The 14847-nt window shown below is 43.8% G+C and overlaps 1 protein-coding gene across 6 annotated transcripts in view; it reads left to right on the forward strand.

Moving 5' to 3' along the window:
* The first annotated feature begins 3552 nt into the window (after positions 1 to 3552).
* Positions 3553 to 14847, forward strand: part of usp25 (ubiquitin specific peptidase 25) — an 82139-nt gene continuing 70844 nt past the window's right edge. Inside the window, exon 1 of one of the 6 annotated variants that reach the window (XM_040011702.1) lies at positions 3553 to 3869. The gene's annotated coding sequence lies outside the window, so the exon portion shown is untranslated. The remainder of the gene's footprint in view (positions 3870 to 14847) is intronic. The other 5 variants (XM_040011729.1, XM_040011721.1, XM_040011739.1 and 2 more) reach the window with 5 other exon arrangements.

Below are 14847 nucleotides of genomic sequence, written 5' to 3' on the forward strand. Positions count from 1 at the left end.
CCCAGGTCCTTAGAGACATTTTGTTCAAGGCCATGTTGAGTTGACAGACTGCAGGCCAGTGGACCAGATAGCACAGATTAGCACAAGATGACACAAAGAAAAGAGGGGGTTATTTGGAAGCATAAGGTGCGTAATCATTGGTTTAGATTTACAATGTTTACAATAATGACGAGCAAGAAACATTTTAAAAGTTTCCATGAGCGCATCTTCTGCTCGGTGAATGGCTCCCTGCTTCACAGTCAAGTGACACACCTGGGAGACGTCTCATATATCCAAAGGTGCTTTGATGCCATTTATGTTGTTCTTTTCCCCCACTTGGTCACTGTGAGGCAGACAGTAGAGCTCCAGCACTATGGCAGTCTCATATGGAGCAACCTAATGATTTGTTTAGGAATGCTCACAACAAGGTTATTTAGGGTACTTCTTACTTAATCCTCCATCCAACTGAAGGGCTATAATTGAACCTGCTTTAGATGGCTAGATTAAGAAATGTTAGTCTTTCAGATTTAAGGTAGTCTGCCTGTGACTGTTTCTGTTAACTCATCTAAAGGGGAAAGCAATTTTTATTCCAAAGCAAAATGTGAATCGTGGATTATCTTTTACTACAATGCTATTTTTAAGGAGAATTTAAAAGCACTTCCTTAAAGGGGAAATTCACCAATTTAGTATTGCAATTTGACAAAGTAAGGAGACTTGAAGTTCTTGCTTTCAGGCTCATACATTTCCTGTAATGCTAATTTCTCTCAATACATTTTAACCAGACTTCTCTGGCCACCTAAGTGCTCCAGGCATGAGCATCCAGGCTTTATGTTCTAGTCTTTCTAATTTTTCCCCTTTTTCTTTTTTAGCTCTTTTTTCCCTGCATTTCAATTCTGGCATTGCCATATTACACATGCACTTCTGTGAATAACAATAGAAAATAACAAATAATAAAATAAAATAAAATGTGGCACTCATGGTGACAAATAAACCAGTTTTTGTACAGTAAAGTCCCTCTTTAAGAATTGCTGTTGTTTTAAAAAAAAAATATTATTATTATCATTTTAAAGGACCTTTTGGAGATTATTACATATCCAGCTGCTGTTACATTTAAAACTGCAACTGTTACCACTATGGTTGATGTTAATGTAGCATTTGTTACTACAAGCATGATTCTGTTAACCCTTTGGAACAAATTATATTGATAGTATTAAATAATTAGATTACAAATTATACATCCAAATACAGTTAAATAAAACAAAGACTTTAAGAAGGTAACACAGGCCAAATACTGAACAAGTGGCAACCCTGAGGGCTGCAAAGTGGGGTGGCTGTAGCTCAGGCGGTAGAGCAGGTCATCTACTGGTCGGAAGGTTGGTGGTTCGATTCCTGGCTTCCCCTAGTCTGCGTGCCAAATATCCTTGGGCAAGATATTAACCCCAGTTTGCTCTCCGATGCATCCATCCAATGTACTTAGAACAATGTGCTTGTGTGAATGCACAAGTTTTGAGTGCTCAGAAGAGTAGAAAAGCGCTATATAAGAACCAGTCCATTTACCAAAGTGAAGCCAGTGCCAAAAACTGCGGTTCTTCTAGTGACCACATGGGGCTGGCTCCAATAGTGAATTGGTCAACTCCCATGTTAAAATGTCCACTTCTGTATCATTAAGAAAGCATTTTTTAACATTATAATGTGTTTAAAATGGCAGGTTTAGGCCCTGGGATGTGCCACGATAAGCAGCTGTTACCGTCACTTATGTGAAACATTCAACTTGACCTCTCAGCCATATTTGCACCATGTTGGTGCCTTATGGAACTTTTTTAATTGAACTACCAGGCAAATAATATGTTGTGATGCGTGGTACTGGCCGTCCACATAGTTATTGTTATTGAAATTCTAGTGTAGTAGTCTGAAACCATCAACCACCAATTTAAAACTCAAGTTTGCGAGCTAGCTAATAACATATCACTCCACTGCTTTGTCCAAGAAGGGTCACTTCAAAATGGTCATGGCTGAAATGCTAACACTGAGGGTTCAATATGTAGAATCCAGTTAATATACTTGGACTAGAGTAAGGCTAGCAAGCAGCATTCATAATTTGTATGGGTGCAAGAACACATACAGATATGTGCTTATTAGTCCTAAGTCACAGGCTAATAAAAAGCACCAATGGACTTGAGATGTCGTGTGACTTCAGTTAGTGAAGGTGAGGCCTTGCAGAAAGGCCACACCTGTTAAACAAAGCACCCTTATGTTAAGCTACAGAAAAAAAGGTCATGAAAAAAATCACCCAGCATAATAGTTACGATGGTGAAAGCTATCCGCAGGCTGTAAAAATGGTGATTTTTATTGTAAAGTCAGCCATTTTTAATAAGGATGTTAAACTGGGACTTGACCGTCTTCTGAGGCAGCCTCAAGTGGCCATTTGAGGAATTACACTCTCTATTTACATAGACATGCTTTTATTTAAAAAAAAAGAAGAAGAAGCAAAAATAATAATAAAAAGAATGAATCTGAGAATGATCACTCACTCTGTGGGCAGTATTTACTTTTAAGAGAAAAGTGCTGTATTTTGTATGTAAGCATTATGTAGCAGTAGGTAATGGATAACAGGTATTGATTATTATATAACATTATAGTACAGTATGTATCTAACTCACCAGGCAGCTCATTCTCCTTCTCTTGACAGTTATTTCTTTAAAGATAGAACACACTTTGGATGCAAGCTATAACGTGATATTTAGAATCTCCATATACGGTATAATTTCTTAGTTGTTGACAGACAAACACGGGCAGTAGGTTTTAAAGAAAACAGATATTTTATGAAAGTCTGACCTTGTTTGACGTTGAAGAAGAGGTCAGAGGTCCAACGTAACATGATATTTAGAATCTCCATATATCATTGCCTTTTTGCCTATGTGTGGTCAATACAAACGCTGACAGTAAGAAATGTAGTTTTTAATAGGTCTGAATACGATTATTAGTACTTTTCAGATCAATCTATTGACCCAGAGAGGTCAGAGGTCAAATGAGATATGATATGACATATAAGATATTTTAAATCTTTACATGTTAATACACACCACACTTGTAAGAATCATAGTTTCTAAGTTATAAGACTTTTTTTTTTCAGTTTTCAACCAACAAATCGTTAACTTGACCTCGAAGACCTTTGTGGATGTTGGTGGAAATTTTGGATTATTACCATGACCCCACTCCACACACCTACAAAGTTTTATCAGCATTTATTCATAACTTTTTGAACATTCCTTTTTAAAGTGAGACAGAATGAGACGTAACCAAAAAGATCCCCTCCTTGGTAGGTTATTTTAGCCCAGCTCATTCTTAATAATTGAAATGATTAAATAATAATCTGCTAATTAAGCATTTCCATTGTATGTCCCTTGGTGTGAGACAAACCGTAGGCGGTGTATATCACTTAGTTTAAAATGGGGGAAAAAAACAGCGTCAAGACCATTTGCTGTACATCTAATGTTAAAAAGTGCTTCCTTGTTGGCAGAGGGAGTATGTGGGCAGCGGTGAAGGCTTGTTCCTTTAAGGGTGGTGTCAGCGGCAGGCGGAGGAGGAGGAGTGTAGCTGTCTGCGCTCACTTCTCCACAGCGAGGGGACTCCGAGAATAAACAATTTCCACAGACTACGCGCTCCACACCTCGGCTCGCTCACAGGCGCAGCATTCATTTGTAGAATTAAAAAATCAAATCAAATCAAAAGGAGGCTTTTTAGAAATTATTTCGGACTTGATTTTTTCCTCCCTCGAAGCCTGCCTCGCCATTTCTGCTTCCTGCCAAAAGTGTCGCGACCGTTTTCATTGGATTTGCCTCCTCCTGTCGAATGATAACGATGCGCCTCTGTGGGGTGGACGAACGCAGGTAAGGGGATCTGTAAGCGAGCGCACTGTTACGTCTGGACAATGTTATTCTTATACTGCTGCGGGTGGAAACGTACACGGGTGCGCGTATGTCGGGCAGTGGTTAGATCGTGCGCTTATTTTTCTGTGTGTGTATGTGTGCGTTTGTGTCGGGGATCGGTAACGCTGTTTGTGTGTCGCACGGCGGCCAGGGGCGCTTATGGATGTGTCGCTGAAATCGCTGCATAAAGAAGCGGGGAATAAACCTGCCCGTGTGGCTTTCCATTTAGCCGCACAGCCGCTCAGTGACGGCAGCCAGTGCCCGTATCCTTCGGATCAGTGACTCAAATTAGGCCCACGATAGAGGCATTTCTCTATAAATGTTTCTCCCCATACACGCACACACCGCCTCTGAATCTCTTGAAACCCTCCTGCTAATTTTCACAGTGTATTCTGGGCTGTCAGGCTGCTTGGCAGTACGAACACCGAATGACTAATGTCACCCGTTGGCTTAATTTAATAACAGTGCGCACCGTCTTCTGCTTGGAGCGCGGCAGCTGTAATGTAACGTTAGTACAGTTAATGTAGTTCATCACGTCGGGTCAAAACACTGCACAGCCCCCCATCTTGTAGTTTTAGCACCACCAAAGGGAAACGCTTCACAGTTGCACCGGTGTGTAGATTACAGTTGGAAAGTCTTAAGGGGTTTTTAATGGCCCTCCGAGCGTAAAGGGTCTTATACGTTGACTCATATGTGATTGTTTCAAGGTGCTAAAAGCCACCTGGGCCCACTGGGTGTAAAAATGAGTTTGGGTTGAATATTCATTGAGCAAGACTTTGCATGTGTCACTGCAGTAGCACTCAGGGGAAAGCAGGGACAGTGACACTAACCCCTGAGCATGTACAGTAAACACAGTGTAGGCGAAGGTTGTTAAAAATGTTGCAAAGCAGTGTTGCTACAACAACTTTATTACACAGTCAGGATCAAGGTAATGCTTTTTTTAATGCACTCAAAAAGGTGTGCACTTGATGTGTGGCTTAGTTGGTGATTCCCATTAATACTCTTTTTTTTTTTTTACTTGTTACCTACCCCACCTCTGAAAATGTCTGAATGTCTCTACCCTCCCCAGGGTCCTCTGATAGAGATTAGTCTAGTCTGCAGACTAAAACACCCATCATTTCAAGTTGGTCTGTTGCAGCCTGTCACATCACCCGGCCGTCATGTCAGATGTGTTTTGATAGATCTCAAAGGCTTGGATGTTTTCTCGGCGAGAGTTTCTGAGTGGCCTTTACGTAGGTGTTCCTTTTTTTCACAAATATCTTATTGCTTCATTGGACTTTGGATCCGTGTGGAGGCAAAAGGTCAGGGGCTGAAGTTTTCTGAGACTTACCGGAAAGAGGGCAGAGTACAAGCTGCAGTTCAGCTTCTGAAATAACCTGTTTGGATGTTGGAATATGAGGCTTTTTAAAAAAGGTTCAGTTAATTTCCTGCCTTCCACATAACTACTTAGGCTACCAATCTAAAGTAACGCAGAGAAGAGTCAAACTTTTTTAAAGCCTTCTAAATACTGCCTGTGTCTGGGGGTCTGCCTCTTAGCCTCTCTTTTGTTGAACATTTAAGCTGCTTAATTATTTGACCTGAACTTACACAAGATGTTCAAGGTAGTTCGGCTTGTCCTCTGTTGCCACAGATAACGTAAAACCTCCACGTTTGTAGCCCAACTTTTTAAGTTGTGCTTTATGAGTGTTTGAATGGTCTGGCCTGCGTGCTGCAATTCATAGGATCCTCTGTGTTGGACGGGGCTTGATTTGACTCTGCCATCTGCTATTGTCCCGGGAGCTGCTGTTGAGTGATGTGCAGTAGCCTGCAACAGAACCAGAGGACATTCAAATGGCCAAATGCAAATGATGCCGAGGCTGCTCAACAGTCACAAGACTGGACTCTGAACTCTCTCCTCTCTTGTCCACTGGCTGCCTTTCATTACTGCAGAATCTTATCTGCCATCAAAACACTGCTGCCGCCGCCGCCGCTGCTGCTGTATGAAAGTGGCAAGTTTTGACATGAGTGTTTATGTGTGTGTGTGTGTGTGTGCAGGTGTGTTCTGCACATCTCTTTTGCACATTGTGGAAAACAGAGTAATTTCAGAATCCACCTGCTTGTTGCTACTTTGTGACTTTGAATTATGTAAAGGAGAAATTGCTGTAAAAAATGTATTTTTTTTTTCACACAATGACTCCACAGAGTACTTGCCCAGCCACTTACCTCTACTAACAGCTTCTCTAACTACTGCCACTGTGCCAGCTCAAACCCTTAGTGTTTGTAAATCTGTCATAGACCACAGCACGAGCACAGGGCGGACAGAAATTGAGAGTGGCGTCCCGCTTTTTGATTGCTGAGATACTCGGCAGCAAGAAAAAAAAAAGAAAAACTAATGTGCAATCTACCAGAACAAGTGTCATGCATTTACTGCAGAGTTTTTGATTTATTATAGACCTGGGAGATGCCCAGCACTTGTGTTGTTGGCCACCGAACATTGTTCAAGGGCACTTTGACAGTAGATGTGAGGAGCAGAAGTGCATTTCTCATCTACTTACAGGCCCGCGCTCTTGTCGGCCCACTGAGGATTCGAAACCAGACACCTTTGGGCCACAAACTCATTTCTCTAATTGTTTGGGCTCCATAATGCCAGTGCGGGGCGTGCATTAAACCAAATCATTTTATTGTTCCATTTATCGTTTGTTTGTTCAGCAGACACTCTTCTAATAACAATGGTCAGAAGTGCTGCTGTAACAGGAAAAAGATTTACACCGTGACAGTTGTGCTGTAAATTTCACAGTCAGAATGAAACATTTATCTCTAATTAACAAGACAGAAGTCAGTGTTGTGTTCAATCAACAAACTGAAATGATCACTTTTCTCTGATTTACTATTAAGTACTGGTAATCTTCTGTCCTCTCTTCCATACAAATTCTTGCCCAGTGCCTGTGTCACAAATAAAGGTTTGCCTGATACTCCATATTTATACTGTTTCAGTCCTATTTTGTTATGTTTACCATTTTTTAGAGAAATGCACCAACCTTACCCACACGCCAAACCCCCTCCAACCTGTAATCTGTAATGACATTTCTCCTTCTCCCCTTTTTCTTCCTGTCTTATAATGTGATTATTTTTCATACTAAATTCAAAATCTGAGTAACTACAGCCTGAAAAACCCCCAAAATTAAATGCTGAAACTGATATCAGTAAATGCAGACTTATCTGCTGATATCTTATCGGCCGATATTCAGCTGATCTGCACCGATCGTCTGTCAGTGGCTTTTACATAAGCAAATTTCTTGAAAATGATGGTGAGCACTAGGCTAAAATATCAGGGCTTGAGTGACTAAAGCAAAAATGCAGGCTGATGGAAGCCAACAGTGCTGAATTAAAATAGACATTCAAATTACTACTGGAACACCGCTATTCTAAACCAAGCAGAAATGGTGCACGCAGATAAGCACACATAAAGATGCATGTGTACCGTTTACTGATCGGGGTGTATTTTCAGTGCGTTTTCTCTGAATTTTCTCCCCCTAGAATGCCTACACAGTCAGAAAGTGATGTGGAAGTACAGAAGTTTGCTGTTGCTTTTGGAAATGACATCACCGTGGGGGCAGTTGTGGTGTCTTCCCACTTAAAAGATTTCTGCTCTCAGTCATAGCGAGCCGCTGTGTCTCATTCAGAGACAGCGCTTCTGCCGGTGCTTCTGTCACGAGCAGAAGGCAGCCAAAGTCAATGAGACTTATTTTGATGACAAAGCAGTAACTGCTAAACGCTCCTGGATGCAGGCTGGAATGACGAAATGTGAGGAAGAAAGATGGACTCCTTCTCTGCAATCCCTGAAAGCTATACTAGCCAGAACTCAGCTGTTGAATGATTCGCGCCCCCCCTGCACCCACCACCGTCTCCTCCTCCCTTTTGACTTTCGCCTTCACCTCCAACTCTCCGCCCCTCTGCCTTCACACCTCACCTTGGCCTTGGCTGCAATGACAGGCCCTTCAATTATCTCCCCCAATTGATCGCTGCTGATTGCAGTTGCCGTGAATTATTTAGACTTTGCTGAAATTACTCGCTAAACGGGGACGGAAGGCTGAAAGAGCGAGATACCACAGGTCAAATAAATTACCCACATGAAGCATCGGCCCCTTTCGAAAACAACCGCCGCCAAGGCCCAGTGTGCAGATCAATGAAGCGGAGGAGGGAAACGGCATCAAGCTAGCCTGTAGTGTGGTAACATCAAGTCTCCACTGTACCGCTCCTCTGGTACGTTAAGTAAAGACCGAGGAGATGTAGCGTGGAGCAGCAGACCTCCTGGGTGATGTGAGAGAAGCTGACTCTTTTCCTGGCCGGGCTGGTGCGGTCACAGCGGCGGAGCGGAGTGGAACTGACTTCCCCCTCCCTCTGCTCTCTCCCTCCATCTCTGGCTCTCTTTGCCTCTCTTGCACCTATAGCAGAGCTGCCACCCCGGGGGCTGTGGAGGTGCAGTAGGGAGGTTTTCTCTACTCTTCTGGTGAGTGTGCAGCCAGGATGCTGCTGCAGTCAGACGAGGGGGGGAAAGTGCTTCGCCACAGGCAGGCCAGTGTCACAGGCGTGTCAGAGTGGGCAGGCTGCAAAAGGGAATGAGGACAGATGCTCATAGACGGCAGGCATGCCCAGCCTGTTTGCGCGCACGTGATGGAGGATGTCTGTCGTGTTGTCCTGCAGTGGCATAAACAGCATAATGCCAGTAGATGCTTGTCTGCATGTTTGTAGTTTTTGTTAGAATTGTTTAGCTGCAACAGTTGGAGGAACGGTTGTAATTAAGTCTGTGATAATCCCGAGCATCACAGCAGACGTGGATTCACTTGAGTGTGCCGTGACTCAAACAAAACACTTTCTGACAGGCATCAGGATGGGCTGCTGCACCTTGTGCACTAAATGCTATTTATGCGACCTCCCCATGTGTTGTAGCGAAGCCCCCCCATCCCCCCACCCCGGGCGGTGGAAGAAACCTGAGGGTTGAGGAGTAGAACGATGGGTCACAGAGTCCAGTGACTGAGGTCAACTGTTCTTCAACTGTGTCTTATTTTAAGCAGGTTATGTGGCAGGACTACAGGGGAGAAGCTGGGGCTAAGTGAAAATGCCACTCATTCCTGAAGAGTCCCTGGCCTCGTCAAGGTTAGTGCCTTGTCTTTGTAAGTTGAGGGATTGATGCATGAGCCTGTCTGGCGCTGAATTCAAAGTCCAAGGCTGTCACAAGCAGCAACCCACCCTCCCGCCTACCCTCTCTTTTTTTTTTGCAGGCTATCACAGGGCCCTGTCCTTCCTAACTTCTTAGCAGCCTGTCCTTTTGGGAACCTTGAGCAGCCCAGGCAAGGACACAGCGTCTGGTGCAGTAAGCCTGTGCAGAGGGGGAGGCTTTACGTAACGTTCTGCTTTAAACATGGGTGCATGACTTCCCTGACACGGAGCAGTGCGGTGCAGAGCTCCACAGCTCACAGCACACGTCCCCTTGGCACCCCTGGACGGGGGGGGTGGGGGGGCAGGCAGAGAGATCCCTGCAACTTAATTATATCTTTCTCTTTTAAAAGCTTTCGTTTGAAATTAAATTTTCCCAGGCAATTAACTAAAGAGGAGTTTTTAGAATTTATGAATGAATGATGGATATATAGCGCAGCACAGTGGAGGGGTGGGGCGGGGGGTGAGTGGTGGAGGAGAGGGAGCAGGGCATACATATATATACTATAAGCTATGAGCTTCTGTTTCAAGACCAGTTTGAGACTTTGTTAAACTTTTGTTGTACCCAGGAGCAACGGCTGGATGCCGTCAGCCCAACGACACCTCGTCCTGCAGGGCGGCGTTGTCACCCAGCGAGCATTCACACACTTCCACGTTGCTTGGTTCCTGCAGGAGGAAAATGCATCACCTGGGGTTTCCCCGCTTCCTCATTCACTCAGACCCACACCTTATGAAAGATGGCTATATCTCGCTTAATAATGTTACGCACTGCACACCTCTAACCCTCGTTTGGCTTGAACTGTAATTGTGTAACTTTTTGGCTGCTAGTGATGAGCTGAATTGTTGCTGAGCAACAAGAGACCTGTGCGGGTGGCCGTGGAGAGTCGAGCTGTGCGAGTTCAGATAGATCTGCAGCACATTATCCTTTTTTTTCTTTTTTAAATAGAGGAATGTCAAAAAATTTCCCTTGAAACACTCAGTGTCTTGCATGCAATTCCAAGGTAGATATTTGTCATTCATCCAAGATAATATTCCATTAGAGCTTCGTGGAGAGCAGCCTTCTAATGGCTTGGACATTACAGATTCCCTTCGGTCCATTTAAAAATTGTCAGCAAAGAGAAATGATTCATTGCACTTTCAATAAATATCTTTTTAACAGAACCTGGCTAAATAGGAGGTACACAGCTAAATGAGAAACAAATGCATGCCCGTGCTGCAAAGGAAGGACTGGGGACATTTGGCATAACCCCAGCATCCCTCCTTCACTCACAGTTGTCTCTCGAATTTCTGAAACATGCCGTCCTTTTGTGAACCTTCAGCCCACTTGTAAATCCATTAGCGAGGTGACGTTATTCACTGTAGTCCTCACTACAGCCGGGTAAACAGACCGAAAGACTGGGATTCAGCAGTACAGCTTTCTCATAACTGTGTTAGAAGGCTTCCAGTGGTAGAGAGGCCATTTGAGAGGAGATGGAAAGCACTGGGCTGATGACTTGAGGCAGCCATATGACCTATTACTTAGGGAAAATGGACTGGTGACCAGAAGATTGCTGGCTCATACACTGCTCACCCTCTGCCCTTGAGCAAAGGTAATTAACCTGGATTCCTCCAGTAAATATCCAGCAGTAGAAATGGGAAGAGATGTGCAAGAGTGATAATCGTGTAAGTGACTTTGAATAAAAGTGTCCACTAAGCAGGAAGATTAATACAGCTAATAGAATTATAACTTGTGTTTTCGAGTTGTCAAGGACCCAGGACTGCTGAACATGTAGTCATTCCTCCTCCCCTCTCTATTTATGCACTCTTCCATAACACACACACACTCGCGCGCACACACACGTACGCACATTCACAGACTTCTCTCTTTTCCTTTGGCATTAGGGCTAGAACGTGACCTTGACCTGATTGCTGAGGAGGCTCTTTAAGTAACTCTCCAGAAGGAGATCCAATCATGTGACACCCTTCACCCAGCCTCACCCCCTGTCCTCTCTCCCAACCTTGTATGTCTACCAGGATGAGGGGGCGGAGACGCTCGCTACAGGCATGTGTGTCGCCGCGGGGGCCGTCGTTCAGTTTGGTAATCGCTGCCAAGGTCAAACAGGGTCGAGGTTGTGTCAGACCCAGTAGTGCGGCTGCAGCGAGCCTTTATCTGAATTTGAGAATGGCTGCTACAAGTTTCCACTCTGACTGTGCTGACGAAAGGAGCAGGTTTAGTCATCTACTCGATTCTCAATCACTGATACCAGCATATGTCAGGGAAAGGTCGTTTCATGTCCAGAGTGATTCATGTCCAGAGCGAGCTGGCTGCTAGGATGTGTGTTATTGCAGTTGCCTTCCCTCACTCCCCACAGCTGCCCCGCTGTTTTAAACCACGCTGGCTCACTGTCTCACTTTAGAGCAAGCTCCTGTCTCTGCTTCAGAGTATTTTTATGCTCAAATGTTAACATATCTGGCCCCTGGATACGTTTACCATATGGCTGTGTAAATAGGGATCCCAGCCCACTTTGTTAAAGCTGCTTTAATAAACCTTAGGCAAATGACATGGAGTCCCCCCCCCCCCAGAAACTTGTCTTGATATTACGCTGGGAGAACTGGACAGTCAACGAGGGCCACTGTTTCTCAGCTCGTTTGAGGCTAATTGGGACCTGTTACGATGCTTCAGCGTTGTGTGTGTGGTGAAAGACACTGGGACTCTTTTATTTATTCCTTAAATTCCAGGATGCTTTGATATCAGGAGCAACTTGGTTCTTTCAGAGAAAATGAAATATCGTGTCGCATCAGTTAAATGAGTCCTACATTTAGCATCAAAATGCAAAAATAATGAATCTACCTTTGTATGATTATTTGTTTACCTGTCTATCCACGATAGGAGCGTGAATGCGGCTTCAGTGGCACCTGGGATCTGTGGCAGCTTTACGAAGAGCCAACGACTAATTTTCCTGTCTTGTTTTCATGACAGGAACGTACTCTTCCTCCTTCCTCTCTGTGGAGCTCATTCTCATGTGTTTGTGCCTCTCATCTCACTCATTATTAGAAAGCAGACTGTGGCATACCGTATTCTAACTGATCCAGGAGGGAGTTGGGAGTTATACAAGACTGTGTTCATTAGCTCCTTTATGGCTGCATATAGTTCTGTTTTTTTACTGTCACAGTGGTGGGTGTTCATATTAAACATGGTTTCATGGCATATGTGATCCCTGTGAGCCAAAGGTTTGGGATTCACACTGCTCTAATTGTTCTGTTTCCTTTTTTTCTACTCTTGGCTCTGTTTGATGTCACAATATGGTTTACGAGGGGCAGCCAATCAGAAGAAAGTTCACCTAAAGTGTGCCTGATCGTAAAAAGAGCTGAAGCGGCTTGCTGAGACAGCAGATGAAAGAGATGAACTGAGTGGCTGCACCGAGGCCAAGAAATAAGGATTATTTTAAACTGTAAATCATGCAAATCTACTCAAGTGAAGTCCACAAATAAAACTTTGAATTTGGAAATTAGCCAAGTTAGTCCCCTTTAAGTGGACCAGATAATATCCATCGGAAAATAGTTTATGCCACTGGAAGAAAAGTGAGAATGTTTATCCAGAATAACCAAAAACTATGAATAGGTTTAATTTTCATACATGGTGTTGTAATCTCTACTACAAGTAAATATTTGTTGTCAGAACCATTTTTCTTTGTACCTGCATCAGGGTCTTCCACCTTTATAAGGGCCAAACAGTCTGCTGCAGCAACAGCCAATATGTCGACTAATATCTGCACATCAGCAAATGAGATAATGCTGATATTTATCTGTTGGCAGTTTTGGCCAGTAATTTTGAAATCAAGATTTTGAAATGAAGGAAGGGTAGATAAAATGAAAACATCAAAATTAATAGAAAAAAATGGCGTATATTTCGGTATTGATGTTGGCTATTGGCCAAATTGTGATTGTAAACGTCAGTCACCATCTGCGTGTCCTCTGTATTTTGAGATGCATCATTTCTTCTTTTAAAGTTAACTTCAGCGTATGAATAATACTTTTTAAAAATTTGGATAAAAAGTGAAAATCAGCACTTGTTTGTATTTTTTAATCACAGATAACCCCCAGCCCCCACCACCCAGTGGGCCTCCCCTGCAGTCCCAACTGCTCAGAAGCTTTCTTGATTAAGTGCAGGGAGTTCGCTTGTTAGGAGCAACTTAAATTAAGGTGATCACCCGCCAGGATGTGACATTTTAAAATCAGACATCAGCCGCCACCCGCCTGACACGCTTTTAGCTCGTGTACACACAAGATGAACCTGTAGCTTGTATAATTTGGTTGATTGTTTACAGCGTCAGCCAGTTGGAGGTGTTCTTCACCTATAACTGTGTTATGTAGAATAAAACAAGTGTCACCAACTTATGTGCCATTAAACAGGGAGTGTTTGGACTGTTAAAGCAACAGTCAAGCTTTTGTAACGTGTGTGATGTTTTTTTTTCACACTCACACACACACACCTAGCGTTATCACTGAGGAGCTGTGTGCTTGTGTAACTTTGTTTACACGTCTAGGGCCAGCGCTGGCACAAGAGCCAGACGAATGTGGTTTATCCAGGGCCTCTTTCTGTCTAAGCCACCTTCCCCTTCCATTCAGCGTTGACCTCACGAAGAGGCAGGGCTTGACCTACATCCACCCACTTAGCTAGAACCTCCACCAACCCCCGTTGAATAAAGAGACCTGACACCCTATTCTGCTTTTTTTCTCCTTTTTTTTTTCCAACAGCCATTTGCTCTCTGGTCATATTTGGTGCACTTAGAGGGATACAGCACAGCTCTGCTGCTTTTGCAGCATGTCTGGCAGCATGGGAAAGTGGAGCAGCGTTCTTCATGGCTTGTCTCTGAGGCACCAACATGTCTGTGTGCACTAGGTCACCATTAGCACGCAGGGGCTTAGCACCAAGCTGGTGAGAGTTTAGTGGCAGGTCAACCCTCCTCTGGTTTTTAAAAGTGTCAAACTGTGGCTGATGCAAATGAGTACACGCAAAACACATGTCGTCACTAGCATCTGGCGGGACTAATATTCTAGCTTGGGCACACTGTGACGCCGGGGTGCCAGCATAAGGCACGCTAATGTCAGGAGAGCTATTCGACAGTCTACTTGTAAGAGATTTGTGTAACCAAATGCTCTGCAAGTCATCCTGTGGTTTTAAAAGGCCTAACGTGTATTATGCAAGGTAACAAGTGGCTTGCTGCAGCAATAAAAACGAAGTGGAACACTATCATTCAAGCTGAACTGTTCAGTAAGTCGCTTTAAAGGTTTTTAAAGGTAATTGTCAGGTTGCCTCCTACAAGTATAGGTCTCGAGGAGAAGCTAAGCTAAAAGGTTGCTAAGCTACAGCAAGTAGTGACTAATGATTGGTGATTTATTTATTTATTTTTTGACAGATACATTCATACTTAAATCAGCAGCAAAAAACCGTGTGCTTTGGCGAGATATTTCACTGTGGCTTCAAGCAGGAATCCAACACTGAAAACGCAGCGAGTCCCACAACAAACGTTTCTAAATGAATGAAACTCTCAGCTGTTCTTGACTAACCTCAGAGAGAGAGAGAGAGAGAGTCATGATCATATACTGCAGGGTGCAGCTTACTGAGGATTGCATGAGAGGACCATGCATGTGATCTCAGACATGTCATGAGCTGGGCTAACCGTGGCGAAGACATTCAGAGAGCACTAGTGTCATGCTACCAGGCATTAAGGCAGCTCCTGGCTTCAGCTAGCCTTCTAGT

Source organism: Simochromis diagramma, unplaced genomic scaffold, assembly GCF_900408965.1.
Source record: "Simochromis diagramma unplaced genomic scaffold, fSimDia1.1 OVJJ01000123.1, whole genome shotgun sequence".
Taxonomy (NCBI): domain Eukaryota; kingdom Metazoa; phylum Chordata; class Actinopteri; order Cichliformes; family Cichlidae; genus Simochromis; species Simochromis diagramma.